Source organism: Malaclemys terrapin, chromosome 1 (assembly GCF_027887155.1).
Source record: "Malaclemys terrapin pileata isolate rMalTer1 chromosome 1, rMalTer1.hap1, whole genome shotgun sequence".
In the NCBI taxonomy this organism is placed as follows: Eukaryota; Metazoa; Chordata; order Testudines; family Emydidae; genus Malaclemys; species Malaclemys terrapin.
Window position 1 is genome coordinate 296,203,823 of NC_071505.1, and position 27,718 is coordinate 296,231,540.

The 27,718-nt window shown below is 37.3% G+C and overlaps 1 long non-coding RNA gene across 4 annotated transcripts in view; it reads right to left on the reverse strand.

Annotated features, from left to right (window-relative positions):
• Positions 1 to 2,788: 2,788 nt before the first annotated feature.
• LOC128829605 (uncharacterized) overlaps positions 2,789 to 27,718 on the reverse strand; it is an 84,159-nt gene continuing 59,229 nt past the window's right edge. For all 4 annotated transcript variants that reach the window (XR_008443356.1, XR_008443357.1, XR_008443358.1 and 1 more), the window contains 2 exons: positions 22,065 to 22,157; positions 2,789 to 4,658 (listed from right to left, as the gene is read on the reverse strand). This is a non-coding gene — a long non-coding RNA (uncharacterized LOC128829605). The remainder of the gene's footprint in view (positions 4,659 to 22,064; positions 22,158 to 27,718) is intronic.

Sequence of the window (27,718 nt, forward strand, 5' to 3'; positions counted from 1 at the left end):
AATTTGGGGTTAGCAGAGTGTGGTGTCACCATACCAGCTGTTAACCAAGGTTGCTGGAAATCTGTGATATTGCAGGCAGGCTCCAGGATCCAAAGATTTGGACCAGGGCTACCCGGTACATAGACGGATTGCATGCTTGTTGCTGACTGTAGGTGTCCCAGGGAGAGAACCACAGTGGCAAGGCATTGTGAGGCACTCAGTGTTACAAGATAAAAGGTGACAACTTTTCACTAGTCTGGATTGCATAGATGCTGAGTTTCTAATCTGCCGGGGGGTGCTCCCCCTAGGCCCTGTCCCCACTCCAACCCCACCCCTGCCCAGTTCTGCCCCCTCCCCCGAGCATGCTGCACCTTTGTGTCCCCCCCCCCTCCCCCAGCACCTCCTGATGCCACGAAACTACTGATCCATGCCAGGCAGTAGGCGCTGGGAGGAAGGGGGAGGCACTGATTTGCAGAGCCTGCCGGCAGACAGAAGGTGCTGGGTGGAGGGGGAGGTTCTTGTAGGGGGGCTGCTGGTAGGTGCTTAGCACTCACCATTTTTTTCCCCATGGGTGCTTCAGCCCCAGAGCACCCACAGAGTTGGCACCCATGCTGGATTGCACCCCAGAATGTGCACCCAGACAATAGGTGCTGGCTCACATTGTGGTGGAAGTCTATGAGGGAGTTCAGGCCATCTGTCCAAAGAATGAAAATATCATTGATGTATTTCAGGCAAATCAGTGGTTTTGTGGTGCATTTTTCCAGAAATACTTCCTTGAGGTGGCCTTTGAAAAGGTTGGCATATTGGGGAGCTGTTCCAGTATCCATTGCTGTTCCCATGGTTTCTACAAAGTATTTCCTGTTGAATGTAAAATTTTTATGGGTGAAGATGAAATGGCTGAGTTTGGCAATGTATTTGGGGTGGATTTGAGTGTTGCCCATTGTCTTGTAGATATTAGAAGCAGGTAGTGATGCAGTCCTGGTGAGGGATGTTGATGTAGAGGGAGGTGACATCCATGGTAGCAAGGATGGTGTTTTGAGGAAGGTTGTTGATGTTACAGAGTTTCTGAAGGAAGTCGGTTGTATCCTGGAGGAAACTGGATTCTATCTGAGTGTTACTTAGGCTGATATTGTTCAATTTAAGTGGGCCCAATAATGCTTGAAGTTTACCCCAGTACGACTAACCTAATCAGATGTTTGATTTCATGTAGCTTTGATGGTGGTATTTTTCTGGAGACAGTTATACACTAGTGGGAAGATGTAATCACAATCTTCACTTTGTTATTGTACTGTATGAAAATTCATCTTGTTTTTTATTACTGAAAGTTTCTGAAACTTTTTTAGAAGTCCAGAAACTTCCTGTTTATTACAATAGAAAGTTAAAAATATGGGGGGAAAAAAAAAAAGAGATTCCCATCCCTACTGAAATGCCACCACCAAAACAAGCTCAGCCCCTCCCCTCAAAACCAAGAACTTTTAAGAGGCTCTGAAGTGTTTTTTATATGTATGTCACCAATGGCTAGAAACCCTTTAGAATAATAAAAGATTAAGGATATAAAGTTGTTCCTTATCTTCCAGAAGGATATAAGTGAGAAAGAAATTTCACATTTAATGAAACGATATACACATTCCATTTAAGCAGTCAACAGGGCTGCCAATATAGTAGACCCTCAGAGTTATGAACACCAGGGTTACGAACTGACCAGTCAGCCACACACCTCATTTGGAACCAGAAGTACACAATCAGGCAGCAAAGACAAAAAAAAAAAAAAAAAAAAATTACTGTACAGTACTGTGTTAAATGTAAACTGCTAAAAATATAAAGGGAAAGTTAAAAAAAAATCTAGACAACGTAAGAAAACTGTTTCTGTGCTTGTTTCATTTAAATTAAGATAGTTAAAAGCAAAATTTTCCTTCTGCATAGTAAACTTTCAAAGCTGTATTAAGTCAATGTTCAGTTGTAAACTTTTGAAAGAACAATGATAATATTTTGTTCAGTTACAAACAACCTCTATTCTTGAAGTGTTTAACTCGGAGGTTCTATTTTACTACCAATTTCACTCTTTTCAGAGTTTACAAAATAATTCTCTAAGGTGTACATTAAGAGATGGAGTCAATATTATACACATTTCTCATTGATCTTTACGAATATAAAGTTATCAGAAGAAATTCAAAATTACCTAAAAAATGTTGACATTTTGTATAATTACCCAATAAACTTCCCATTGAAATAAACGGATAGACAGAGAAATCTTTTCGCTTCCCTTCAAAATAGTGGTAGCAATGGCACCTATGCCCCAATGTTTCCCCCCCATAGTTCACTCTTGTTTCTACTTATAGGTCAAATGCTTCCTTTAGATACACATAAAGAACCCCACTGCAACTTGGAGAGGAGGGATTTGGCCTTATGTATGCTGGTAGATTTCAAACCTTTCTGCAAAGAATCATTGTTTTACCTCCAGTTAAACTGTGGGAAAGTAGCAGCTGGCAACTGCTCACCATTTCTGATATTGCCATCAATGATCTGCTGTGACTCCTATGCAGCTAGAAGATAAAAGTGGTGACATCAAAGAACATAGAAGAGACTTGAAGTGTCTTGACTCCTCTTAACAGCTGTAACCAGATGGAGAGACTTCATCATTTCCTTATTTTGGAGGATACTCAGCATGAAGAACAGATCAAGGGAGAAGTTTAAACATTTTCAGGGTTATCTACTATAAATATCAGTTATGAAAATATTCTTGCCTAGTAAAAATCTGAAATACAGAGTACTAATTTTTTTTTATTTAAAGAACCAAACCAATAACACATTTAACAGAGGTTTTGTGATTTTATTTTTGAACCCCAAACTATCTGGCAGTGAAGAAAGTATTGTAAAAACTCAAATATATAGTGCAGCCATTATAAGGGAGTATAAAAAGAGGAAACACTTGGTTCCCATGAAATTATACACAGCAGTCTGAAAAGCCCTGAACACATGTATGGAATTCATCTTGCACTTTTAAAAACATTATTGTAACAATGTTATACATAAGAAATAAATAGTAACATTTCAGTTTAACTTGCCCATTCCATTTGTCATGCAGTTCTATTTGTAGAACATTACGGTATGAAGAACACCTGCCACACAGTGTAAAACTTTTTACAACATAAAGGCAATGTTCATGTTTGAGCTTCTCTCTGGCATATTGTTTTACAATATATTTAACTAATTTATGCAAAACACAGATCTTACAAAGTTTTATGTGATAACTACATAATAAAGAATGAGTAAATGGCAACATAGGATATAAGCTGGAGTGTGGGACGGGACCAAAAGACCCATTCAATTGTTGTGTGGGGGTTTTGATCAGCATTTTCACTGGGGACTCCTCAAATTAGCAAACAGCTAATCAAGTTAATGCAGGGCCTTCCCTATACCTCTAAGTCAGGTAACTGCCATGCTGTGTTCCACACCCAGGACATGAATCACACAGGGAGCAAGGGCATGTCTACATTGGCCGTGCACAGTAAGATGGGATGTAAATCTACAGCACACTAGCCTGCTACACAATAACTGGCCACCATGCACTAAAAGTTCCACATTGTGCCACAGAACTCCTGCTACAAACCGCTCCCATCTCTATGTTCAGGTGGTGGTGTCACCCTTGGTGTTCTGGAGGATAGCCCTGGGTGGTGCCACCAGAATTGATCTGAGACATTGGGTGAACCCTGTGGTGCTCGGCCAGTGCATGGGGCTGCCCACCCTGCATCTCCACTGTTGTGTGCTCTGGGAAGTGAGGGCAGCCTTGGCTCCTGATTCTGACTTTCCTTGAGTGCGGCCTGCATGAGTGTGCTTTGTGTCCACTCCCTCATCTCTTGGCCTCCAGAACTCATTATCGGGCCCCTGCTCTACGAGCCTCCCCGGCTGCCCCCAACATGTCACCTAAGTCAGCTGAATAACATCCAGCTGGTCTGCCTCCAAGCTGTGCCAAGAGAATATCTGTAAGCGCTCATGCTTCATACCATTCACTTCGTCACCCTTGCGTCCCATCCAACACCAAGTGAAGGAACCTATTGTCACCTGCGGAGGATGAGGAACCCTGGTGGGCCTGTCTGTACACCATTGTAGTTCCATGGCCCACCAGAGATATTAATTAGCAACTCCTACATGGAGTTGTGAGCACAGGCATGTACTGGCATGGTTCACAAACTCTTCTGATACAGGTTCCTTTTACAGCAACCCTTGAGATCTATGTAGAGTGCATCAGGTTGCAGCCCCTCTTGTGGATCATCCAGAACCTCCTCCTGAGGTTCTGGCTGCCACTTTCCCCCACACCTCCTGACTTTTGTACACGTAATCCATGGCTCCACAAAGTCATGGGACCTCCTTGTCAACATCTTCTGGACACTAGCCCAGATGGCCATCTATCACTCCAAGAGGAGGAAGCTGGATGGGGTGGGGGATGCTCTGCTATTGTGGGGCCTTTTTATTGTCCTTTGTCTGCTCACATCTCCAGGCGGAGTTCCTCTGGGCAGTGTCCATTGTTTCCTTGGATGCCTTTGAGAAGCAGTGGGTGCTCTCTGGGATTCTCTGCGCTGTTTCCCTGGATTTTCAATCTTTAACCTCACTCCTGTTCCTCTTTTCTCCTTTGCTGTTCCCAGCAATCAATTGTAGCCTGGACTTAGTGGTTCCTTCCCCTATAATTGGGGGGAAGGGGAGAGAGAGCGGGAAGAGAGCTTTAGTTATGGGCAAGCCTAGCTCTGTCTGTTCTAGTACTACAAATATTACACACCTCAACTTCTGCAACAAATGGGCATAGGCACAATTAACTCTGGCATTTCCCAATTTTTGAGTGCTTGACTAACTTTAATTAGGTTCTTTTAACATAGGAAATTACACATGGAACATTAGGTTTTTTAAAAAATAGAAATTCCATCAGGTGACATCATATGGACATCCAGGCAGGCCATCAGCAGAGTTGGAAACTTTAGCTTCAATGCAAAGACCCTCCGCCACTTGAGCTAATGGAGTAACTGACAGCAATAGTAGTTTGTCATCTTCTATGTGGATCCGCACAAGGAGTGAATGGGCTACTTTGCAAGTGGGTTACACAGATATTTGCTTACAGCAGAGAACTGATGAGATTCCAAGAGTCTTGGGTTCCATTCCAAGCTCTGGAGGGGAGTGTTCTCTAGTAGGCACAAACTCTTCTGCCATCCCCACAGTCTGCCTCCTTCTGCCCATCCCCTCCAATCTGTCCCTGTCCTGGATCTTCTTTACTCCTGTGGCTGGGGCAAGGAGCCACTCTCCATGCTGTTCCAGTATCTTTGCTCAGCAAATCCTAGTGCAGGGTGGGCAAACTTTTTGGCCCAAGGTCTACATCTGGGTGGGGAAATTGCATGCAGGGCTATGAATGTAGGGGCTGGGGCAGACAGTTGGGGTGTGGGAGGGGTGCAGTATGCAGGAAGGGGTTCAGGGCAAGGGGTTGGGGTGCAGGAGGGGGGCGGGGTGTACAAGGGGGCTCATGGCGGCAGGGGGGGTTTGGGGTACGGGCTCTGGAGTGGCAGCGGCGCGCATCAGAGCCAGGGCAAGATCCCTGCCTGCCCTGGCCCCGCACCACTCCGGGAAGTAGCCGGCACCACGTCCCTGCGGCCCCTGGGGGAGGGGAAGGCAGTGGGCTTCAGATCCGGCCCACGGGCCATAGTTTGCCCACCCCTGTCCTAGTCTGACCTTTTCAAAATCCCTCCTCCCATCCCCATTCCTCCCCCTAGCTCCTTGCCCACCCAATCCCAGCTGCTGTGTCTCAGTCCCTCCACTATTTCTCTCCCTTGTCCCAGTCTGTTACCCACACACCCATGTTCCCATCTACTCCCCCTCTAGGGTCGGCTCTTGTCCCCTCTGCATTTGAATCAGGCAGCTTCTTCCTCCAACTTGCCTCGGGCCCAGCAAGGGGGTTGTCTTTGAAAGCACAGCAGTGACAGGCTCCCTACTCTCATTTCAGCTGCTCGAGAGCTAAACTTTCACAGAAAGCCCTGCTCAGCTATGGGCCAGAGCATGCCCAGTGCACACAAAATCTGTGGGGAAGTTAGCTGCTAAAAATCTAAGAAGTTTACTTAAGCATGTGCAAAGTGCAATTTTTCACAGACTTATAACTTGCCCAGACTTGGGTGGATTTTTCACAAAGACACATCCCAGACACAAAGACCATCGCACACCCAAATTTGGAGTCCTTGCTCCAAAGCACAGGGCACTAGAGATTTTTTTCAAGGAAAAGGTTGCTAGCATTTTTTTTAACATAGGCCAAACAATGTATTTTTCCCTAGTGTTCTCTGAAACAGCTGGGAGGGAAAGATAAAATCCACATATGGCAGAGACTGTGAGTGGAAAATTGCAACCCAAATGGTTAAAGTTTAGCAAAGTTATAAGCAACTGATTATAAAGGGAAGTGTCAGTGACATTTCTATTACAGAGCCTATGATTATGCAGAGGATGAAGACTAGGGTAAAAAACACTGCAAACTGGCAGGTGTTTTTCTGATAGTTTCTTGGTTCAGCAGAAAGAGAATGGTATGTGCACAGTTTGTTTCCTCCCAATTAGATATTGGTCTCCCTAGATTTCCATCCAGCTTCAGCTCACTAGTACAATCTCTTTAAATTCTCCAGTTTGGATGTCAAAGCCATGCAAATGCACTTAGAGAAGCTGCCACATGCAATACCTGTGACCAGCTTTGTAGGTTCACATCAGCTCTCATAATGGTCTTAGCAGCAGAGGCCAGAAATATTAAAGCACTGGGCCTACAAAATCAACCATCTTGACAGTCTGGGCTGCAGTATATTAGCTATATCGTGACTTTTGCAGAAAGGAGAGTCTCAAGAAGACAAGTCTCTTGCTAGAGAGTGACCTTCTTTGGCAGGGATTCATATAAAAGTTGATTCTCTCTGACTGTTGGAATGCATGTGTAAAGTCTCCTATGGTAAATGTCACAGCACATTGCTGATAGAAGAAGCCCCAATAGGAAAACTGTCTAGTTCTAAATCAGGTACCTAACATACACCAGATAGTGAACCTCACTTTGGCAAAATGTCCTCAGATGGGACACAAGACAGACACCTCGACACTCAAAGGTTTGGCTAGAGTGAATTTTTTTGAGTTAGTTTCAAATGGGGTTGACTACCTCAGTGTTACACCAATTAGCTAACCATTTCTTTTCTTCCTGTAAACTTGATATAGTAACAACTTACACTGAAGTGTTTAATAGGCAACCCATTCTGAGCATTTCCTGATAGTGAAAGATAATTCCCTAAGACTGTCCACTGTCACCTAAACTGAAAATTTCAGTCATAGGTGAACAGCCACTGTAGTAAGGTCCACCAGTGCAAGCCCATACTATAGACAAGCAAAGTTGTGATTTGTACCAGTACAGCAGACCCTACTTTGAAATTGTATGCGGTGAAAAAAATTATAGCATAACAGCTTTGCCCATCTACATTAGAGGTTTCCATCTGTTTAGCCACTGGTGGCTGGCCACTGAGGCCTGAATCAGGGCAAATCTCCAGTGGAGATAAGTTAAAATGTAAGCCAATATGGTTTGAGGACAAGTATGATTTATAATGGTAAAATGTAATAGGGCTAATACAATTAGATCTAGCAAGTGATACTGAGTCATGATAGTGAAGAAAAGATCATAAAGGAAACACTTTAAGATCTTGACTGTATCTAAAATTAGTGACACATTTACATAACCAATAAAGTCTACATTTGACTCACCACACAGTTAAACACTGCATGTAAGAAAAGGAAAGAAACCCATGCAATTTCCATCCTTACTGTGGCAGATTCAGTTGTCTCAATGCAATACTCCTCTGAAGAAGAAAGATTTTAGTAGATGAGAAACTTAGTTATCTTGCAATCACTGTAGAGAATATACTTTTAAAACTATTTTTTTACATATTTATAGCTACTATAATGCAAGAAATAATTTTAGAATAATTAACTTTTCACTGCCACTTTTGTTCAAAAGAGTTTCTGAAGTCATTCTAGCTGTAGCTGATGAACTTGCAGAACAATTGACAAAATATATTTTAAATTTGTAACGGTATAGGAAGTGCTGTGAAAGTAAAACAAACCAATTCAAATCTCATTAGCTTTATTAAAGTCATGCAGCGATTTAAACTAATTTAAGTTTGTACAATAATCATGTGGACAAAATGTTCATAAATGTTTATGAAGAAGGCTGTAGTCTGAGACGGTTCCTATAATAAATTCAGTGTTCAAGGAAATGTTCTAGATTTACAGCCAGATTCTATGTGGTTCTAAAAATCTGTACTGAACTGATCAAAATATAGAACAAAAACAATAAGTTCTTTTTTTTTTTTACAACATGAATTAACACACTCAGAAGATAAGTCAGATGACATCAAAGTACTTCCTTAGGATCATTTGCAGAGAATGGCCAACTTTACTTCAGCAGCACAGTTAATACTGGAGATATTTACAGAGTTAACGCCAATATTTACGTGCTGCTAATGTACTGCTGACATCAGGATCATGTTAATTCATAAGTGACATTTCTCTTCAGGAGGATGAAATCCTTGTATTTTTGAGGCAGCACAATATGGCCTGCACCTTTTCAAAACCCACAAACCATTATGTGCTGCTACGTTAGCCCAAGGTGTCTACAAAACGTCAAAGGAGTGAAAGCGTAAGCTGTAAGTCAAACCCCACATTTTCTTGTTTAACTTTAACATTAATTTTACAGTATTGACATTAGCTATTTTAATACATTACAAATCCTTCATTAACATCTACTTTTAGTAGTGGACCAATATTCCACTTACAATTAAAGTCAGCTTTAGACTTTTGTTCCTGTCAAGTTAGCACACAGTAACTTTATGGTCCAAATTTCAGATCCTTGTCAAACTAATTAAATGCTGTGGATCGTTCTCTTCTGATTAGAAGTTAAGTTTGATGTCTCTAATGTGCAAACTTCAGTTCATCTTGACATTAAAAGAAAATTTTAAAAATCCCCGAAACATGTTTCTTCTTTCCTTTGAATGGAAATCTTTTTGATATTGCTATAATTTCAGGGTCACCTTTAACAATACTAGAAGTTAAAATCTAGGTTAAGTAGAACTGTCAGTTTCAAGAGGTGAGCAAGAAACTGTAGGTCATATCTCAAAAGGGCTAGCACCTTAGCATTTACAAGAGATACTCTTGGGCAGGGGGATAGTTTAAGCACCCCAACCCCTTTAGGAAAAACCCACGAGAGTTAATAAGAGTGCTGGCTCTCACTCAGGCCTACTCTACACTAGACAAGGTGTAGAAAAAACTCTCCTACTCTAGAGTCTCTAGACACGGCTTATACTGGCAAAAGTATTTTCACTGGTATATTAATACCGGTTTCCCAAATAAAATAAGGGCCTGTCTTCACTACCCGCCTGGATCAGTGGGTAGAAATCGATCTCTCGGGGATTGAATTATCGCGTCTTGTCGGGACGCAACAATCGATCCCCGAATTGACGTGCGTACTCCACCAGCGCAGGTAGGAGTAAGTGCCGTTGACAGGGGAGCCGCGGCGGTCGATTTGCCGCCGTCCTCACAGCGGGGTAAGTCGGCTTGGATACGTCAAATTCAGCTACGCTATTTGCGTAGCTGAATTTGCGTATCTTAAATCGATCCCCTCCCCCAGTGTAGACCTAGCCTAAGTTATACTGGCAATAGCACTTGTTACGGCTATACTAGGGCTTTTGCTGGTATAGACGTGTAAAAAAAACACACACCCCTAATTGATGTTACTATACTAGTGAAAGTTTCTGATGTAGACCTGGCCTTCGGTAGTTTGAGATGGAATGGTCCATGACTTCAAACTGAGCGTTGGGAGGAAAAAACCAAGAACACAATGCCTTACACGGCACAGAATCACTGGCAAAGGTGACGTAGTGCAGACAATTTTTTTTACAGAAAGTATTTGTGTCAGTGTCATTTTCCCTTACCCACTTGCCTCCTAGGAGCATCAGGGCAGGTCTACACTACAAAGCTTTGCTGGCATAGCTATGTTAGTTAGGACTGTTTTTTTTTTTTTTAGCCAACGTGGCTATACTGGTAAAAGCTCTAGTATAGGCACACATCTGTATAAAAGTGCTTATACTGATCAGAAAGCTGGCACAAGTATAAAGATATAACTGCATCTTTACTAGGAAGGTTTTGCCAGTTTACCTGGTATAAACCAGCAAAACCCTCCTAATGGTAGATAGTGACAGGCCTTAGAATCAGTTTCCATTATTTTCTGGTGTTTACGAATGGTGTCTTAGAACTTGTCACCCTGACGAAGATCAATGGTGCATCTACTCAGTTATCCTGTTACAGCGACTAATGCTGGATTATACAGGAGGTCTGACTACATAGTCTCTCTGAAAATAAAACCAAAAATGCACCTAACTGCAATACTGTGCCATGGCAGTAAATTTCTACCTGAAGAGATTGGGCTAATCATACACTGAGGAAGGGAAGGGAGGGGAAATAGAGAGCCTTCACCCCAGGAGTTACAGTGTTGATGGAGATCAGGGAATGGACCACTCATAAAATAAATTTACTTAAACCTACCTGGCCAAAGGTGGCAAAGGGGTTCTCCACTAAACCAAATAAACTCATGCCCATTGGCTACCAATTTATTTAAAAGATCAAAAGAAACACAAAATAGCTAAATACTGCCAACATTTAATTCCTTTAAAAACACATTTCTTACTAATGATCACGTACTGGCCAAATTCAGTTGAATTGCCTTGTTCTTAGACTTTTGAAGGTTTTTACTATGTTAGGTATTTACTCAACTCTAAAGTCACACTACACTCTTCATAACAAAGTCTTGGCAGAACCTTTCTATATGATGTTTTCTAAAAGCAATTTTTAGGCTGAGAACCGGTAAGTTAAAAATCTTTCCAACATAGGGCGGCGACATCATCAACTGTGAAGGGACAGGAAGCTTCCATTTTTCTACTTATGTTTCCTTGGAATTTTTTTTTTTTTTTGGGTGGGGAGAGTTGAGGTAGAAGAGTGCATCGCACCCCGCAAGAACCACCCAAAAGCTTAGGCCCCAGAATCTTCAAGTCTCTGAGATCTGCTGGAAGTCAGGGGTATCCACACAAAGGCCCATACCGCTGCCAACCCCATCCTTTGGAAGTAGGACTAATAAAATCATGTTGCCAGAGATGCCCTTGAAGCCACTCATTTAAAGAGGTGGTTTGTTTTCCAATTTAGGGGGGCAAGCCAGTAGAAGTTAAAATGATGGGGTATGTCCACTCTAGAAATGCTACAGAACTACAGCAGTGCCACTGTAGTAAGTCCAACTCTCATAGAGGCAACAGCTAGGTCAATGGAAGAACTCTTCTCTGCGTAAGCTCGAAAGGTTGTCTCTCTCTCACCAACAGAAGTGATCCAATAAAAGATATTACCTCATTCACTTTGTCAATTTAAAACCAGGCATATAAAAATTAAATACAGTAAATAATTACTTTAACATGGAGGGGAGGGATAGCTCAGTGGTTTGAGCATTGGCCTGCTAAACCCAGGGTTGTGAGTTCAATCCTTGAGGGGGACACTTGGGGATCTGGGGCAAAATCAGTACTTAGGCCTGCTAGTGAAGGCAGGGGGCTGGACTTGATGACCTTTCAAGGTCCCTTCCAGTTCTAGGAGATGGAATATCTCTATAAATTTAATTATAATTTATCCCTTCTGAACTGTTCTACAATGTTCACATTGTGACTTTTTTTTTTTTACTACTACAAGTATAAGAAAAAATCAAGTTTGCTGGGGCAAGAATTCAACATACACTCTACCTCTTTTTCAGTTCACAGAAAGGAGTAGGAGGAATCTAAGCAGATGCACTTTATTCTCTGTTCCAGGGAAGAACCACAGATCGAACTTTTAGTTTTGATTTTTTTTCCAGAGGAGATGAACCTGAAGGGTCCCATCCGTAAAACACCCTAAGGGCTACAATTTAAGTCTGGTATGAGATGGGAACAACATCCTGCTCTGGGTCAAATTCTTTGTACAAAAAAAAAAAAAAAAAATCAAGAATGCATAGTAGAGAAGACTTGTTTGATACTTTCACCTACAGTAATTGATATGTTCCAAATCCTGTGGTTTCTCTTTAGAAGCTAGTAACTTAGATAGTATATTGCTGGACATCCACAAGTCTTTTAGTATATTCTTATATGTGGACCAGACAATAAAGAGAGCAGGGTTGGGTGTAAGCCTCTAATTTACTTCATATCTGAAAACCATAACTGCTTAAGTCAAACTGCAGATTCTGGAGGTTTGTTTGCCTCTCCCACCCACCAAATGTCAGGTAATATACACCAGATCAAATGATAATATCAAGAAAACATCCAGAGTATTGGCTTTTTTGTCCAGACAAAGATTGCGCAAGTTTGCGCATAGTCCTTGGAAACAGTTTATTATTCAAAGTATTATTCGCTGAGGTTCCTTCTACCCATGTGCAATGACTCTGTGTTCTGTCAATATGCCTTTGCACTCCCTATCCGTGATATGCAAAACCCAGAGTGAAGGCTTTTTGTCCCAAGAAAAACTCATAGCTTGTGTAACACCCTGCTTTGTAGGCCCCGTGGTACTAAATGCATACAGCACAGCACTGCCTGGAAGCTGGGAAGTAAGATAACCAAGATTAATCAGACTGCCCTTCTAATTTGCTTTGTTCTTGGCCATTTCCACTGATTTGCAAGCACTCCACCTAGTCAGATTGGTATGTTGTTTGAATCAAGTCAAAATCATGCAGCAAGTAATCTTTCAGGGTATGCTACTTTTTCAACCACTATATTAGATACAAGCTTGTACTGTATGGAAGCATAAGCCTCTTCAAATTGTCATTTTGTAGTCTACTGCTGCATAGGTTTGATATACAATTGGGTAAAAAGCCAAAAATTGGACCTTAGCACAGAACAATGAACCCCACCAAACTTGGTCCTCACAGCTGGGTGTGTCTTCCAAAGATTCTAGAATGAGAGAAAATGCCATGAAGCGAGAACCAGAAAGCACAAAAGGACTGGTTGGCCTCTTGTTAACTCCCAGCCCCTGGAACAATGTTTTTACCCTACGTATTTCTCTTTGTGTGTCCCGAAAGAAGATAGTCTTTATGTGCCAGCCATCCAGAACAGAGATAATGTGCTATCTTTTCTTCTATGACCTGATGTCACTACTGTCACAATTTTCATAAGCGTTCAGGAGGCCAAAAGGCTTGAAGGGAAAGGTCATCCGTTATTTGTATCTAAAGGATCACTGATCCAGTCCACAGACAAGGAAGCCTGCTAGTCAAGAGCAGAGGAACCCCTAATATTTGCTGTCACTTTGACATAATATTACTGCATTATTATAGTGCCCTTAATTTGACACTTGGAGAGAAGTTTCAGATGTTCCATGGGAGGCAGACTCTTAATCCATTTTGGATTTCTGTAATCCATTCAATGTTGGCTGTGGAGATACAGAAATAACCCTATCTGAACTACTTCTGATTCCAGACCCTTTTATTTTGCAGTTGAATGTGTGTGGGAAAGATTACTTTCTAAAATGTGTACATATGAGCATTTTGTTCAAGAAATAGCCATACGCTCAGTTCTCGGAGCAGTTACCCATTACTCCTGTGTATTCGGAGGCAGGCAGTATTGATTGCTACTGTAATTAGTGAAGATCACTTTTGAAGCTAGCGTCATCCAGGTAAAGTCCACAATTTTCTTAGAAGATTTACCAAATTAAAGGAACTTCATCACTCCTTCTACTCTGCAAAGAGCTCAAGAATGCTAAGTGCATTCTGCTGCTCTGCATTAGGCTCAATATTCAGTACTATAAGTAAAATCTCCAACAATTAATCTGAATACCAAAAAAATTAAGGAAAGGAAGTATGATCTAATAGCTAAAGCACAGGACTAGATGTCAGGAGGATCCAAATTCTATTCCCAGCTCTGCAAAACATGTCTAGTAAATATCCACAATCCTGAACATCAGAATGGTCATGAATCTTCTTGACAATTAACAGCTGATTTTTTTAAAAAATAAAAGTATTTAACAGTACATGAGACTCATTAATTTAAGTAAATGGCAGTCTTCTCCTTTGGAGGCATTTTCCCCTGAGGATACGGAGTCATTTTTGGAGTCATCATTAAATTCTGGATTATCTTTCTTACTCCAGAAGGGTGGGGGGGGGGAGGGGAGCAATCACTTTTTCACATATGAAAGATGAGGCTAGCACTTATCTACCTCAAGGGAATTGTAGCGCTAAACCAAATATTTGCAATTTACTTTAACAATTCAAAATGTCATTATTTAGTAAACAATGTTCAAAAACAAAATTCCAGAAATAAATGTATTCTGCCTTGTTACCTAACAGGATAGGACTGAAATGATGAACTTAACTTAAAGGCCCTGAAACTAAGATTCAGATGTTAGATAAAATTACAGAACTTATCTTACAACAGTGTAACTCTTAAATGCACTGTACATCTCCAAAGCTTTCAAAACAGATTTCTAGTGCTTTCAAATGGAAATAGATTTTGAGCCTATTCTGCATCAAATTGTTTAGAAAGCTGCTCCCTGTTTTAAAGTTTAGATTCAGTATTTAAGACAATTCAAATTGTCCTTTCTTCCTAGATTTATATGAAGTGGTAAGAATTTTATATTATATGGGCCTTTCTTGTAATATGAATAATAAATTGTAAAGCACCCCAAATTCTTTCGGAAGGAGATGACTGTTCTTCACTATCTTCCAAGAATTACTGGCATGGATATACCAGATCCTTTGTGGTGAAGAGTAACCCACACGTTAAGGAACATCCATAAATTAAGGAGCGTATGCTAACTGGCAGATTTCCCCTTCTAATTCTGAGTCAGAGGTGTCATCTTTTTTGTCAGAGGCTGGGAAGACACTGCCAAGAGAATCTCTCCTCCTGTGTGCCACATGAAGCCACCTGTTCACAGACAGAACAATCCTGTACCCTGCATCTGCAGAGTATTATTGCACACTTGTTTTCCTAGTTTTGTTCTGTGTTCTTAGATCTTAAATATTTCCTAAGAAAATATACAACAAATAAAACCCTAAAAATAAGTTTAAGAACTTTTGATCGAACTTTCTACATCTGACTGCTTGATTCAGAGGTAGGAATCAAATTGGTAGCAAAAGGAAGGGGAGGAGTCAATCTGAACCAGGTGGTATGAAAATGCTTGTTCTTTCCATTCTAGGCTTCTTGCCTGCCTATCTGTAAAAGGACAAACAAAATGGATCTGATACTGCAAACACTTAACCACATGCTTAACTTTAAGCATATGAATAGTCTAACTGGCTTCAATGGGAATACTCACATGCTTAAAGTTAAGTTTGCATGTGTCTGCAAGATTGGGGCCTAATCTATCAGTCGACACTGATGGAAAATAAATCAGACCAGTATGGACATTATATGATATGAGAGATGACACCTGGAAGCAGAAAACCTAACCACTTTAGAAGGGGCTAAATGCCAAAGAAAAAAAAATGTAACCGGGACAGTTTTGCACATTAACAAGTCAAAATTTTTGTTTTCTTCTTTTGCAGGTTCATGAAGGTTAGATGTTGTGGATTTTATTCTAAGTGACAATTCAATCTCTATTCTGAAGGCTTCAGCACAGTTGCAGAAGACAGACATAAATTTTACCATAACAACATATCAAATGATTTGATTTTTAGAAGAATTATTACATTTACAGATGACCTTTAAATAAAATGGTACTTAAATGGTACTTAAAAGGGAATATTTTAGAGATATTTATTAAACTACATACAGAATGCATAAATGAAAGTATTTAAAAGAACTGTAAAGCATGTAAGGATATTCTATAATGAACATTATAACTACAACAGAAACTACACTATCCTCTAAGCAAATTATGGAACAGCTGATTATGTAGTAAAATAGTAGAACGTACATACAAAAAGTAAACTAGTGGTCTCTCTCCATTTCTCAAAGATTTAATATCAAACAACAGTAGTGAAGGCTCATGTTACTATAACTTCATTTTTACATAATTGATGTAGTTACATTTTCAAGCACATTAGTACGACCTTATTTTTGTGGTAAATTATCATTATGAATATATACAAAATACATCTTATGATGTGTTATCCTTGATTTTTATAGCTATTTGACTGTACCTGCTAATTGACATAATTTGATATTTTGCAAGGAGTCTCCTACTAAGTGTAACTACTCGAAATAAGTTAGAATGAGGCAAACAGTTGATTCTAGGCTACTGATGGATTTCTGCTCATTCAAAATATGCTTATTCTCCTCATGCTCTGTTTCCTCAAAATTTAATAAAAAAAAAAAATAAAATAAAATAAAAAAAAACATTAAATTTAAGTCTCTCTGTGGTGGCACCTTGCCATCTCAAAATCTGTGTCTTTATGAAGCTATTTGAAGGGTATTGTGCAGAGTGCAGGGACAAAAACAAAACAAAACCAAAAAAGCACATTGAGAACACGTTATGTTTATCATGGTGGGTGAACTCCAATTTAACAAAGCATAAGAACTTTCTTAACTCCATCTCTATTCAGCAAAGCACTCAAACATGTGCTGAAGTGTTTTGCTAAATAGGGAGGGTATGCTGAATCAAGGCTTTAATGACTAGTTTGATACAGTTTCTTACAGAACAGAAAATGGGTCACCCACATAAGTTAAAGCGAAGTTATTTTGCAGTCTAAAAGTTTAGACATGAAAAATATTCATAATGTTGAGTTGTCACATTTTCTTCACAGAAACCTCAGTGGGATGGACAAACTGAATTCTACACATGAAAAATACAAAGGATGAATCCATTTTTTAAACAGGAATTTTTTCAAGGAAAATATTTTTTTTTAAGGTTCTTGTACTTGTTAAATCAAGTATTTAACATTGGTATACATTTCTTATGGCGAGTTAGCAAAGGTATTAATTTTAGATATAGATATAAAGTACTGATAGCCAAGTCACTATGACTGCAAGGTTATAGTTGACATCAAGACCTTAATTACAAATCTAGGGAAAGTTACTGCTTTAAAGACATACAGAACTATCTTTCAGAACCTAATGCTCTAGAAGAAATTATTTTCTGACTGATAGTTCAAATTCTCCAATTTATAAACTAGATGCAAAACAAGCACTCTTGCAAACTAAGACCCAGATTTTAAACCTTACTATGATATTGAGAAAGAATAGGCATTTCCCTGTGGTCATATTTCAAATTATATTTGTATGCACTACTGAAGTGAGCAAAGATTTAAATTCCATTTTTTAATCAAATCTACAGTTTTACTAATTGAAGTAGGGACAACATATATTTAATAATCCTTGCATACAATCCACATTAAATTGAGATATATGCATACATAATGAAGATCAGAAAGTGGCCCTTTGTTTAAAAAGCAGCTGTGTGACCCAAGATGATGTCTCCTAATTAATATTCTTCCCACCTTTGGGCCAAAACATCTGTGAGGGTGGGCTCATGGAGAGGATCTGCACAGATACCGGTGAAAAATAGGAGATGGTGGAGAAGCATCATTCTCCCTTCTTGGAAGCCAGCAGAAGACCCTCTGCATGTTTGGAGGCATGAAAAAGAGAACCTTTCTGTTCACCAGGGTTTTGCCTGTACAAGATAATGCTAACAGGGTAAACATTATGTTGCAAAGAATCCTCTTTTACGATGTGAATTCTCTACATGTGTGTTTTGAGCCAATTACAGGTGAGGCTTCCTATCAGGAAGAAATGGTGCCATGAGGGACAGCAGGCCTCCTTCTAATCCCCCACTCCTGGCAGATGTTTTGGGTAGCTTACATTTATGGGTGCTTGGGAGTGCTGTGCTACTCTCTCTGTGCTAACAGCCTGGAGATCACACCCCCAGCCCAATCTACCAAGGGTCAACTTTGCCCCAGGAGGTTACCAGCACAAGTTCCAAGTCATAACCTAGGATTTCCCAGTCCTACTGCAAATTTCCCCCACATAGGGGATAATTTAACCCATTTTAGATATATTATGAAGTATTAAATGCAAGCTCTATGCATTTTTTAAAATAGAAAATAAAGCCAATTAAATAAAGCTGCAAAGACCATAAAATTATTTTCACAGAAAATCTCTTTAAATTAATGTTAATTGTCACTATTTAGACCCAGTCGTTTCCCCCTAAGCAAAACCATCTTTAATACAAAATGGGGGTTGGTGCGAGTGGCAGGCTGAAGTAATAAGACTTTGTTTTGAAGATTTTAAAACAAAGCATTTACTACCATAAAGAAATAAGGGCAAACTCAAAGGTTAAAGCATTAATGCAATGGTGTAAATATTTTTACATATGACTAAATGTTCAATTGCATTTCACAGAAAAGCTGAGTTTCTTATTTTTTAAAAATAGTGTACCTGACAGAATAAGACATTCCCCTCCTACAATACTTTAGTTGGGAAATAATTTTCTCATTAAATATTGCCATAAAAACATTAGAGAAATACACCAGACTGGGGTTCCCCCCAGAGAATATGTAAGTTATTCAGATTTTTCACTTCAGAAAATGCTTGCAGTGAATACCCAACTATTATTTCAAATAAGCTCAGAAATTAGCATGTTTGGTAATAGAGGATTACTCAGACATTAAATAGACCAGTCAATCAGCAACCACATCTCTGAACATACTGCTTCCCCTTCAAATTATTATCTGAACACTTGACAAGATAGCCAATTCAAAACAAGGCAGATTAAAAAAATATTATTAGTGCAGTACAGTGAACAGTTAAGTAAGTGAACTCTGATTATAGAAAATCTCAAATGCAGTTTTAATTTATTGATTTGGAGGCACTTCTACCAAACTTTTTGTTAAAAAAAAAAAAAAAAAAAAAATCAAGATGAAGTAATCCCCCCATCCACATCTAGACATATGTTTTTGGGTCAAAGAACAGATATTTAAATATCAATTAGTTTTAATTATTATTGCTAAAGATGATCTGCATGTAGTTTGTTGCTTCTTAAAAATTAAGTCTCATGAAAACAATGTTTATTCACAGGCGAGGAAAAATTAAGTGGACCAGTCTCAAATCCTTATTACACCGATGTCTTACTAAATGACTGGCAGAATAGAAGTGAAATGCTTATTTAAATCTGATAACATTTTAATGTAGGCTTTTGTATGTTAAGGCTGGATTTAGTTTAAATCAACAAAAGCCAGGAAATGCAATTATGAAGGATTCCAAAATTTTAAACTGCCTTGCCTAAGATATCAGAGTTTTCAAACAATGGGTGATTTTACATGTGTTGTAATAACTAGGCACAAGTTAAATAATTTTCATGAAGTAGATATGCAGCTATCCATTTCAATTGACTTAGAAAAGCAAGAGAAGACTATAAAGAACACATAGGAAAATTGACACAGTAATCTGCAACAGCTCTTTTAGAGAGTTATGATCTATTATATGAGTATGTGTTGTCAGCTCTCAAAACTATTATTTAGCCAACATGTCTGTATAGTTTTGTGTACACACCTAGAGTAGGAATAATAAAAATGGTCACAAAATGTTACACATTTGTAGGTTTGTAAAAAAGTAAATCTTGTGCATTTTTATCCCTTTCACCTTCAATTACTATTAGATAATTAAGACTAATTAAAAAAGTTATGTTTAAATGCCCACACCAATTCTTTTTAAGGGCCCCTCATTGCAGTCCTTATTCAGGCAAAACTCCCAATTGTAGTCAACAGGAGTTTTGCCTAAGTAAGGATTGCAGCAGTCAAACTTAAGTGTGAGAAAAAACACACCTTCCATCCCTCTAGACAGTCACTATACTCTCTTTTGGGCTGTGAATTATATAGACCAAGTTTCAGTTTGGAAAATTTCTAGAACAAATCAAGAGCTGAAAAGTGGATTTTATAATGAAAATTGACAACTTTATTTAAAGTAGCAGCCCTGTGTGATATTTGAGCTTGTAAGTTAGTAAGTCTTCTGAGTAAGTGTGTTGGTACATATTTTAATTCCTCATTTTGAGGCAACTCCCCCAAAATATTACTATATTTCAAAACTATCCATTTAAGGAAATCAAGTATTTCGAACAAATATTAAAAAACAAAGGATTGCAACTATTAAGGCCATGATCCTTCAATTTTTACTCATGGCAGCCTTTAGCACTATTTGTGTGTCTAAAAGTTTGCAGTATTAGGCCCTAAATTTACAATAATCCTTTAGATTCCTGGTTAAAATCTAGACAGTATATTTCCCTTCAAAATATTACATTAGAAATACCCTCAACGTTAGTCAGACTGAGGAATACCTTATCAAATTTTCACCTTTTAAATTTGTAACAAGGGAATTTTAGATAGATTTGGCTACCGATATAATTCTGATTTTCATTAACAGGATTGCAATAGCTTTTGCACAGAAAAATATGAGCACAAACAAAATTATTAAAATGAATGCAAAGTCCTTATATTCTTAGAAAACTGGAAACTCAAATTATTCATAACTGAACAGTACCCACTGAATCAAGAACAGAGGTTCTGAATAGCTTCTAAAGTTTAAAAACTTTGCATGTTATGCAAATTATCCCAAACAGGAGTATTAATAATAATCCCAATAAAATAGTAATTTTGGGGGGTTTGTTTTATTCTAATAGAGATTTTAAAAAATTCACTACCTATTTACAATAAAATAAACAAGGTGGTGGGTTTATCAAAATATAAAGTTATGCTCTAGTCCAAATTTATTTACATTTTATATTTTGTGTGTATTCAAGGTTTTGGTTTTCAGATGTTAATTTTATGTAGAAGGCTTTCAGTACCTACAAAATGGTCATACTATATCGAATATTTCCCACACATTCTTTAAGAAAAAAATATTTCCTAAAATATTGTTACAATAAAAGGTGTATTATTGCTGACCACTTGCAATCCTTCAACCAGACTTGAAATTAGCTACCGAATTAAGGCTAGATATATTTTACACATCTATGGATTTGCTGGAGCTTTTTCAGGTACAGTCAGCAATTGTATGGGCTTATTGCAGCTTTTAAAAGAAAAGTTTGTATCTTACATTTTGGTACAATTATTTTCTGCAAAGATATATACATTTTAAAAGGCAGTAAGATTTGATTAAGGCTAAAAGCTCTATACCAGCTGAATACTCAAATTGCTAATGTCACACACAATATGTTCATAAAATTAGTTTTTGCCACAATGCATTTTATGACAGAGATAAAGTCTTTAAATTTCTAGTGCTCTGTTTAGTGTTTAAACATAAATTTGTTTGGTCTTAGTGCAATTACTTTTTAAATTTCAGTTGTTTATTTTAATGGTTAGCTGAGATTATTCATATACAAGTAGAGAGGTCTTGATTACTTTGAGTGGATTTCTCAGTTTCAACCAAATTACCACTTAGTGCAAAGCAAGACTTGCAAGATGAGTACTGTATATTCTATGTTTATTATTGTTAAATAATTCATTGTTTTACTGTATAATACTTAAATATTTATTGATAGGCTCCAAGATAAATTAAAATTTCTGATAACTCTTTATATAGGTGGGGTTTGAAAACAAATTTTGCAAATTCTATACTGCTTTAATTGTGAAGTGGCTAGTTATTAATAACTTTAAAAAATAATTTTGTACAGTACATTTAAATGCACTCAGCTAGTTCTCCATTCTTCTTTCACACACACTATTGACAACAGAATAAAATTACTTAAAAATAACTATTGTATCATCCATTACTATTATTATTTTGCATTAGCAGTAGTAATTCCCAATACAAGAATATGAGAACAACACTATATGGAGAATTTATGTAACTCCAATAAGCAAGACAGTTGCAAGCTCAGCTTTTTGTACATATTTTGGCCACTTAACACACTGACTGTCTTCAGAGGGAAATGGAGACTGTTTTTTTATTTAGTCTTAAAACTTAACAGAGCGAATGTGAAGAATAACTTCAGCAAACAGAAAATCTTTAATCCAGTATAAAACAGTCTCACTATGCATAAACCAAAGAAGTCCTATTACTACAAGCATTTTTAAAAATAAAGAGCATCTGAAATATGTGAAATGTTAATATGATATATACCATTCTCATGCTCCATCAGCTTCCCAGAGAGAATTTTTCAATCACAGAAGTAAGTTGTTCTCCAGAATCAGCTCTCTATTGAAAGGTCAAAACCTGCAATAAAAATGTCATGTATTATAACATATTTCCGACACCCACAGTTTCATGGTTGATCCCCAAACATAGATGTAGGTCACCAAGTTGACCCTCACTTTGTCTATGTTAAGGAAAACCCTAATTTTAAAAACACACACACACACAAAAAACCCAAACTGACTTGATTAGAAACACCTGTGATATGCTTCTTTATTATCAGTAGCCTCCTGAAACAAATCAGATTAGTATGTTTCTGCTTTCATTCTCCCTATAATGTATTCTTGTGGGAAGTAAGGGGGAGAAAGAGTGGGAGGGGAGAAAAAGAATTAAACAGTTAACTATAAACATTTAACAATTAACGTGTGCGCTGTGATACTTCCTGAAATCCGCTACTGACTTTTATCAAGAAGTGTTTAGCATGTAGTGCTTTCTTTAAAACAGTTTTTAGCCCACTTTTTTCAAGACATCAGCAGTACAATCAACATTTTTAACAAGGAGGAATTGTATAAACACAATAAATTACTCTATAGCATCTAATGGAATTGTATAGTATTGCAGTCACACACATTTTAAAGGGGGGGGAGAGGGGGAAATGTGACCATGGAATTTATTGGATAAAAACAAGGCAAAAACCTGATAAAGATGGTCACTTCAAATATTTACAGGAAAAAACTGTGAATTAATATAGCCAAATGCTCAGATTTATTTAGCTTTTGTACTATAGGTGCTATGACAAGAAACATCCTAACTAAGTCTAATAAATAAGCAGCAGATGATTAGATCTGGTCACCTGTTTACAAATATTTTCAATATATTTGCTGTTTACTCCTTAACTGTATTTTCAAGTTTTATTAAAGACAACGATAGTATTTTGAATAAGGTTAACTTGCTTTTATTGTAAAAATGTGTTTTTCTTTACCTCTATTCCTCTTCCCCAATACATCTTCACTACTCCCACCCTTTTAAGCACAAATAATTTGGAAAAAATATCCAGCCAAAAAAATATTTCTTTTGTTGATTTTTTTTCTAAAAAAAATTATAGTAATATAATAATTTACTATGTTAAATGTTAAGTTTGAAGCTAAACATATTCCTATTATCACAAAAGAAATTTAAAATCACGATCAAGATATTTTTCTATGTCCAAATCTTAACCCAATTGGACATTTCTTACTAGATAAACAAATTAGTGGATTTTTGACTCAATTCGCAAAGTTAATAATAATCTATATTTACAATGGGTACACTTACCAGCCTTTAGAAACTAAATAGCTAAAAATATATATATTTTTGCCACTTTCAGTAGTGGTTTCCTTTAGACATTAATAAAGACCACAGAGAGTCATTGCTATTTTTTTCAGTTTCAAGTAAAATGGAGATTATATCTTGATTTTGAATAAGTCTTCTTTGGAAATGCTTTAGTATTTAGTAAAAGCTATATATTTTTATTTATACACATTTTGTGTGTATACACAATAATAAATGGGGACATACTTGTACTCTAGTTATTCTGAACTGCTAAAATTTTAAAAAACTGTTCAGCATTAAAGAAAGATTTTAAAGTCTATTATTACTTTCCACAAGTAGAAACTAGCTTTTAAAGGTACAACTACAGTGAACTCCAATTAGACACAAATATTAGTCAATTAAAAATAGTCAAAGTTAAAACATAACTGAATTAGAAGTGAAGTTACATTAGCCACCTCCAATCTTCATGCAAGACTGATGGAAGTTGTCATACGAAAATAAATAAAGTTGAGAACTAACTTATTTCTCAGAATTATAGACTCATTAAATCTCTAAGGTATAGACCTACCCAAATGTTTCTTTTAGCAGAATTACACTTTAAAAAAAAATTACAATAAAGGGTTAAACAAATCAATACAGGCATTGATTTAAGTTATATTAAACAAAGACAGAAGGTTTAAACTAAGCCAATTCTTACCATTTCAGAAATATAGTGTACCACACAAAATTATGAAAATATTTTCATGATAATATAGAGTTAAAAAGAAAAGAAGTTCAAGTTTGATAGGTACTAAGACAGTGACTACTCAGCAATTCTATAGAGCAAGTGCCAATAATTCACAAAATAAATAAAACTGCAAACCGACTTTTTCATTTAGGTTTAAATTTAGACAACTTTCATATCCCTGTTTTTTGTCTCACCTTTCCCTCAAAATTTGTAGATACTTACTATTATTTCTATCTTAAAAAAAAATGCATTACTAGTTGAGTCAAAAATTAAATAACTTACTTCTAAACTAAAGTAGTGTGTAAAGAGTCAAATAAATGTAATATACTATGTATAAAAATAAAGTGATTTTGTACAGCTTGGTCCAAACAAAAAATTAATATTATTAATAGGAAAGGTAGTATTTTTTTCTGACCACCGGTTCTAGCGCAAGATTATTATTATTAGCTATTTAGAACTTGCAAATAGATGCATAGAGAATATATCCAAAATATATGTATATACTTTAAAAAAAAGCGATTTTCTGTTTTTTAAAAATTTTACTATCAAATATTCATTTCAATTCGGACAGAAAAGCCTGAATTTTATTCCTTATGGCTTCCACTGATAGCCAAAAAAGTCTAAGATGCTCTACCTTTGACAATTTGTGATGAAATGAGTAATGAATGTAATTACTGAAATGATTAGTAATTGGCTTTGGAAAATCCCCCTGTATCTAAGAAAGCAAATACCTCCAGCATATGCAGAGACTATAATTTTAAGTTTCCCAGTTCCTTTTAAATATAGTTTAATATTTCCTATCTCAAATATTAAAAAATAGTAAGTTGTTACAAAAACAGACCATTACATTACTATTCTGTACATAAAAATAGGAAGTGAGTGTGTATATATATATATATATATATATACACACACACACACAAAACACTCCAGATTTTTTTTTTGATACACCTGTTAGAACAGCCTTATGACATCCAATATGGGTAACATAAATTTTCCCTGAGGAGTGTACCTATAGGCAGGTAGCATGTATGCAGTTCAAGCAATATATAACTACAAATTCTAATGTATCCTAATACAGAAAGTAACAATTAACTTAAGGAAATTAAAACTATTAAGTTTAGAAATAAGTTTTCCTCTATAGCTTTGTATTTCACATGGAACAGTAAGAAGTCTCGAGTCTATTAAGCTTAGAAAAAAAAAAAAAAAAAAAAAAAGAAAACCCCAAAGAGGACAGATGGTATATTCTAACTTTAATATATAGCTAACTAAAATATTCTATCTTAAAATGTTGCTACAATAGATTTCCAATACAATACAAAAATATCAGTAAAAGCTACACACGTAATTCCAAATTACTAGGAAATAGTCCTTTTTATTTATTAAAAGAAGTTTCTTCGATCTCCAGTACATTTACACTTGCAAAACAAACAAACAAACAAACAACAAAAACACGCTATAACTCTTGGGAAGTTTCAGTGCACCTTTAGCTTTTAACAGGACAACTGTAGCATATTTGAAAAGTTTTTCTGAGAGCCAAAATAACTGAACAGGCTTAATAGAAACAAATTTATGAAGAGGATACTGATTATGTTTCATGACAAAATTATAAGCAATAATCTGATCACAAATGCATAATTATAACCTTCATTTATGGGTCTAGTGTAAATACATGTTTATTACAACTACAAATATATTTAGAGGAAATATCAAATTAATCTTTTCTAAGGCCAAGTAAACCTCAGTTAATGTTTGACATTTTAACTAAGGTGAAAAATGCAAGCAGTCCTATGAGGTTCAATTTAAACTAAGTGAATTTCTCAAATACATTAAATGAGTAAATCAAGTATCAGGAAACCTATATAAATTACATAAATGCGCACTGTATAATGATATCAGATTGCTTGCTGCTTTCTTTTTAGCCACACCCACTTTTATATCATTATAAAAAATGGAAATAGTAAAGTTCTGAAATAAAAATGGAGCTAAAAAGAAATCACTGTTTGATGTAGTTAAATATCGAATAAGTACAAATATTTTAATTATAGAAGACTATAACAAAGCATATGTATGCTATGTACTTGAATGTCAGAGAATGAAAAAGCATACGCACCTGTACAATACTTACCTGTTCTGTTTTATAAATTAACTATGAGTCAGGACAGTTATTTCCTTGAAAGTGAAAGTCAGTGTTTATAAGTTTACTTCCATTGCTGAATAATGTAAATCTGTTCAAATACTGATATTTTAAAAAGTATACACTCAGCTACAAAGAAACAGTTTTGTGCACATTCCCGCATAAAGTATTAAAAATGTTTCTTAAAACAGTTAAGTAGTAATCGTGTACCTCCAAAGAAATAAATGATAAAATGTCATAAGGTATTATTAGCATCACAATTTAACAGATTAAACTTAAATTTCTAGCTATGAGGATTTAATGATAAACTAGAGACAAACTAAGAGTAACTGTAGCTGAATAGATAGACTAATAGTCTGATTTGTATACTGGATTTAAAAACTGAGAAAACCCCAGGGTTCACAATAAGAATGTGTTCTTAAACTATTGTATTTCTGCCTTACACAGAAAATACCTTGAATCCAGCTAACATGCTAAGTTTTGTATTTCACTTTAAGGCTACAAGCCTTCAGCCATGTACATAGAAATCCTTTGTACAGCACTTCTGCACCCCAACTCTTCTGTACGTCCCTCCTCCTACGTTACTCTATTAACTCATTATTTTCGGTGCAGAGGGTGCTAAGTAAAACGCACATACTCTTGGCATTAACCAGAGTGGATAGATGCGCGCGCGGGGGGTTGGGGGGGGGGGTGTAGAGCGAGAGAAGCGGAGAAATCCTATGACCCAGTCCAACCTTCAAGCCCCAGTAATGCGTTCATGCAGCCAATCAGGGGGACCATATACTCGGTCCAGTATTTTCTGAAGTGGCACATAAATGAGGGCCCGATCCTGAATTCACTGCGCACCCAACGCTCCCAGGGATTCAATGGGGGTTCTCGGTGCTCAAGTAAAGTAGACTAATGCCCTGAGATCTAGCAGGATTCGGGGAAATATTCATACGTTTTCTGCATCTGAGAAAGGTTCTGGCGGCCGAAAGCGAATAGGGAAGTAGGCAGAGGAATAAAAGTAGCGCTAGAAATTGTATCTGGGAAGGAGCCAGATGGTCTGCCTGTTTCTGAATCTGCAGTGCTGTACGTTAGCTTATCTGCCCCCTGTACATTATTACCCCCCCACTCCCACCAAGTAACTGCTGCAACAAAAAGATGTCTTTCTTGTGTGTGCGCAACTATGAAGCGTGAGCGCCCACGCCAAATCCAGTCCCGAGAGGGTTAAATAGCGTCGTGGAGGAAAAGGCACAGTGTCACATATTATGTGTATGTAACGGGGTAATCGGTCATCACATACACTGCGAGAGTGAGCCCACTACATATCACCATAAGCACAAATACTCATAACCTAGGGGAGACCGAGAACCGCTGCCCACCGAGAACTGACATAGAAACAGCCACCAAAAAAATAGCTAAGCCAATGACAAATAGCGACCCGAGTGACAGAGACGGAGAATTTAGTAGGCGGAGAAGAGATGG